The sequence below is a fragment of the Bos taurus genome, chromosome 25 (genome assembly GCF_002263795.3).
Source record: "Bos taurus isolate L1 Dominette 01449 registration number 42190680 breed Hereford chromosome 25, ARS-UCD2.0, whole genome shotgun sequence".
Classification (NCBI taxonomy): domain Eukaryota; kingdom Metazoa; phylum Chordata; class Mammalia; order Artiodactyla; family Bovidae; genus Bos; species Bos taurus.
Window position 1 is genome coordinate 21263220 of NC_037352.1, and position 5154 is coordinate 21268373.

Below are 5154 nucleotides of genomic sequence, written 5' to 3' on the forward strand. Positions count from 1 at the left end.
TTGTTAAGCAATTGTATCACCTCTTTGGAATGGTCAGTGAATAAATGGCCAAGCTCCACATCAAGTAGCAGTCTTTCATTTCTGCAGAAAACTGATAGGCACCTAGAACCTGATTGGAGTCCTAGGACTAGGGCCAATAAGATCTGCGTTAAGTCACCAGTGACACCCCGGCCTCTGATTGTGCCTTCCTGGCCGTGCTCTGTGGCAGACCCACGGGACAGACCTATGATGGTCTCAGAAGAGGGAGCAGTCGGGAAGAGCTCTATACCTACCAAATCCACATAAAGGACTCTCTCTTCCCATAACCTCTCTGTATTTCTGTGTTACATTTGATTCTTTTGGTCAAACACAACAAATTACCTCATTTATTTTTTTACCTGTTTCTTTTCTACTGGGGTATAGCCAATTAACAGTGTTGTGGTGGTTGCAGGTGAACAGCAAGGGGACTCAGCCATATACATAGATGTATCCATGCTCCCCCAAACTCCCCTCCATCCAGCCTGCCCCATAACATTGAGCGGAGTTCCATGTGCTATTCAGTAGGTCCTTGTTGGTTATCCATTTTAAATATAGCAGAATCATCTCTTGTTTAAATGACATATTTTGGGAGAGCTACTTTTCTTTCAGCAAAGAGAAAAATGTCAGCCAAGACAGTCCATAAGGTAAGAGGTTCATTACTGAGATCGAATCCTTAGCAGCTGGGGAAGACTTAAGAGAGCACCAGTGCTCTTCAGGAGCACTTCCATCAAAGGGGTATAAACATAAACTCTGTCAGCTTCCTGCACACATCACCCCCCGGCCCACCCGTCAGCCCTCCCTCCCTCTGCCCAGCACATCTGTACCGTCACATCCCCTCCTGGATCCCCTGGCACCTTACACCACCAATTCTCTCTTCTCCCCTCTATCTTCAACCTTTCCTTCCCTTCTAGCTCTTTCTCTCGAGCCCCTAAACAAAGCCAAAGTTCCTCCCTGCCTGAAAACAAGGCCAGAGGCCTCCTCCAGTGACCTTTACTATACCTCTAATATCACCATTTCCCTTTCCATTCATAGTCAACCTCTTCAAAAAAACTTATTTGGCTGATCTGGGTCTTAGTTGCCATATGCAGGATCTTCGTTGCATTATGAGGAATCTTTAGGTGTAGTATGCAAACTCTTAGTTGTGGCATATGGGATCTAGTTTCCTGACCAGGGACTGAACAGGAGCCCCCTGCATTGGCAGCCTGGAGTCTTAAGCCAGTGGACCACATAGTCAACCATAGTCAACATTCTTGAAGGAATAATCTACTGTTTTAAATCTTCAATTCCTCACTTCCTATTCATTCTTTTTTAAAATTAATTTTCATTGGAGCACAGTTGATTTACAGTGTTGCATTAGTTTCTGTTGTCCAGCAAAGTGAATCAGTTATACACACATATACACTCTTTTAGATTCTTTTTGATACTTTACAGAGTACTAAGTAGAGTTCCCTGTGTTATACAGTAGGTCCCCATTAGTTATCTATTTTATATACAGTAAGTATTCCCAATTTGTCCCTCCCCGCCTCCTTTCCCCCTTGGTAGCCACAAGTTTTTATACATCTGTGGCTCTATTTCTGTTTTGTAAGTAAGTTCATTTGTCCTATTCACCCTTTAATCCACTCTAATCTAGATTATACTTGACCCCCTACTCCCACCAGTGAAACTTCACAAACCTCACCACTGCATCTTAATTGAAGTCCAGTAGATACAACCTCTCTGACCATTCCTTTTCCGCCATCTTCATGGCCCTAATTCCTCTGCTCATTATTTAAATAGTGATCCCTGTGGGGGGTTTGTCCTTGACCCATTTTTGCCTTTAAATATATACGTTTTCAGAATTGATTCACTCTAGAGGCTTTAATTGCCACCTCCATCCATCCTGGCCTCTTCTTTGGGCTTCGTAGTCCTAGATCCAAATGCCTGTTGCCAGATGATCTAAAAGCACTCTTTCCCTCCTCTTAAACTTAGGGTGTCATGTTTCTCAGGGTTCCTGAGTAAATTAAATCTTTATGAAAATCCCTCTATTATCCATGATGTGCCTGCAAAGTTATTAACTCATTTGAGGTTACAGACCGTGAGGACAGAATTAGTATAGCAGAGAAAGTGAAATCTTTTATGCAAAGGTATTAAAGGGTTCATGGGGGTCGCAGAGTCGGACACGACTGAGCGACTGAACTGAACTGAACTGACTAAAGGGTAGTAATGAAATTAGCAAAACCCACCATAGATATATCCTAAAAAGGCATCTTTAAAAGAGAAGTAATGGTGCATGGGACTGCCCTGGTAGTCCAGTGGTTAAGACTCCATGCTTCCACTGCAGGGGATGCAGGTTCCATCTATGTTAAGGGAACTAAGATCCTGCATGCTGCATGTGGTGTAGCCCCAAAAAAGAGAGATCATGCATATATATTCTCAATATACTCAAGTTAGGAAAATAAATACTCGTAGACTGGGATGAAGTTTCCAGTGATACTACCAGATTCAGTTCAGTTCAGTTCAGTCGCTCAGTCGTGTCCGACTCTGTGACCCCATAAACCTCAGCACACCAGGCCTCCCTGTCCATCACCAACTCCCAGAGCCCACCCAAACCCATGTCCATCGAGTCAGTGATGCCATCCAACCATCTCATCCTCTGTCGTCCCCTTCTCGTCCTGCCCTCAATCTTTCCCAGAATCAGGGTCTTTTCAAATGAGTCAGCTCTTCACATCAGGTGGCCCAAGTATTGGAGTTTCAGCTTTAGCATCAGTCCTTCCAATGAACACCCAGGACTGATCTCCTGTAGGATGGACTGGCTGGATCTCCTTGCAGTCCAAGGGACCATCAAGAGTCTTCTCCAATACCACAGTTCAAAAGCATCAATTCTTCGGTGCTCAGCTTTCTTTATAGTCCAACTCTCACATCCATACATGACTACTGGAAAAACCATAGCCTTGACTAGATGGACCGTTGTTGACAAAGTAATTTCTCTGCTTTTTAATATGCTGTCTAGGTTGGTCATAACTTTCCTTCTAAGGATAAGCGTCTTTTAATTTCATGGCTGCAATTACCATCTGCAGTGATTATGGAGCCCAGAAAAATAAAGTCTGACACTGTTTCCCCATCTATTTCCCATGAAGTGATGGGACCAGATGCCATGATCTTCATTTTCTGAATGCTGAGCTTTAAGCCAACTTTTTCACTCTCCACTTTCACTTTCATCAAGAGGCTCTTTAGTTCTTCACTTTCTGCCATAAGGGTGGTGTCATCTGCATATTGGAGATTATTGATATTTATCATGGCAATATTAATTCCAGCTTGTGCTTCATCCAGCCCAGCGTTTCTCATGATGTACTCTGCATATAAGTCAAATAAACAGGGTGACAATATACAGCCTTGATGTACTCCTTTTCCTATTTGGAACCAGTCTGTTGTTCCATGTCCAGTTCTAACTGTTGCTTCCTGACCTGCATACAAATTTCTCAAGAGGCAGATCAGGTGGTCTGGTATTCCCATCTCTTTCAGAATTTTCCACAGTTTATTGTGATCCACACAGTCAAAGGCTTTGGCATAGTCAATAAAGCAGAAATAGATGTTTTTCTGGAACTCTCTTGCTTTTTCCATGATCCAGCGGATGTTGGCAATTTGATCTCTGGTTCCTCTGCCTTTTCTAAAACCAGCTTGAACATCTGGAAGTTCACGGTTCACGTATTGCTGAAGCCTGGCTTGGAGAATTTTAAGCATCACTTTACTAGCATGTGAGATGAGTGCAATTGTGTGGTTTTGAGCATTCTTTGGCATTGCGTTTCTTTGGGATTGGAATGAAAACTGACCTTTTCGAGTCCTGTGGCCACTGCTGAGTTTTCCAAATTTGCTGGCATATTGAGAACAGATTATGGCTTTAAAAATTGTCATCTCTAGGGCTTCCCTGCTGGTCTAGTGGTTAAGAATCCAATGCAAGGGACATTGGTTCGATCCTTGGTCCGGGAAAATCCCACATGCCCTGGAGCAACTAAGCCCGTGGCACAGTTACTGAGCTTAGCAGCTGCAACTAGTGAAGCCCGCACGCCCTAGATCTTGTGTTCCACCACAAGACAAGTCACCACGATGAGAAGCCCACGCTCTGAAATGAAGAGTAGCCCCCGCTCATTGCAACTACAGAAAGCCTGCAGAGCAACAAAGACCCATCACAGCCAGTAAATAATCTTGAAAAAAAAATTGCTGTCTCTCAAACCACTTAGGGAAAGGTGAAGATGATGTCCTCAGTAGTTGTGCTGTTGACTAAGTGACTCTTGTGAAAATGCAGGTACTGGTATCCCGGATGCATGTGAGAATGCAAATGAACAACAGCATTTCTAAATTAGCATTTGAAATAGGCTTTGTGTTACTTTTAGTAGGTATGTGAAAATATTACAAATTTCATAAAAGTATATTGCAGGACTTCCCTGATAGCTCAGTTGGTAAAGAATCCACCTGCAATGCAAGAGATCCAGGTTCGCTTCCTGCGTTGGGAAGATACACCTAGAGAAGGGATAGGCTACCCACTCCAGTATTCTTGGGCTTCCTTTGTGGCTCAGCTGGTAAAGAATCTGCCTGCAATGTGGGAGACCTGGGTTCAATCCCTGGGTTGGGAAGAGCCCCTGGAGAAGGGAAAGGCTACCCACGCTAGTATTCTGGCCTGGAGAATTCCATGGACTGTATATAGTCCATAGGGTTACAGAGAGTTGGACACAACTGAGTGACTTTCACTTTGTTCCCTGGCAGTCCAGTCATTAAGAATCCATGTGCCAATGCAGGGGAAACGGCTCTGATCCCTGATCTGAGAAGATTTCACCTGCTGTGGGGCAACCAAGCCCACACACCACAACTAGTGAAGGCTGAGAGCCCTAGATCTTGTGCTGTACAATAAGAGAAGCCACACGGACGAAAAGCCCAAGTGCCATAACCAGAGAGTAGCTCTTGCTTGCCACAACTAAAGAAAACCCGTGTGTAGCAACGAAGACTTAGTGCAGTGAACAAAAGTATATTGCCTATTAGTACACTGAGTTAACTGAGATTTACTGTGCAAGTGTCACTGACTAAATATTCTAGCTGTAAAATAATTAGTTCTTGTTTCTGAAAATCATCTTTACAGGAGAGGAAAAAATATGCCAAACAGGA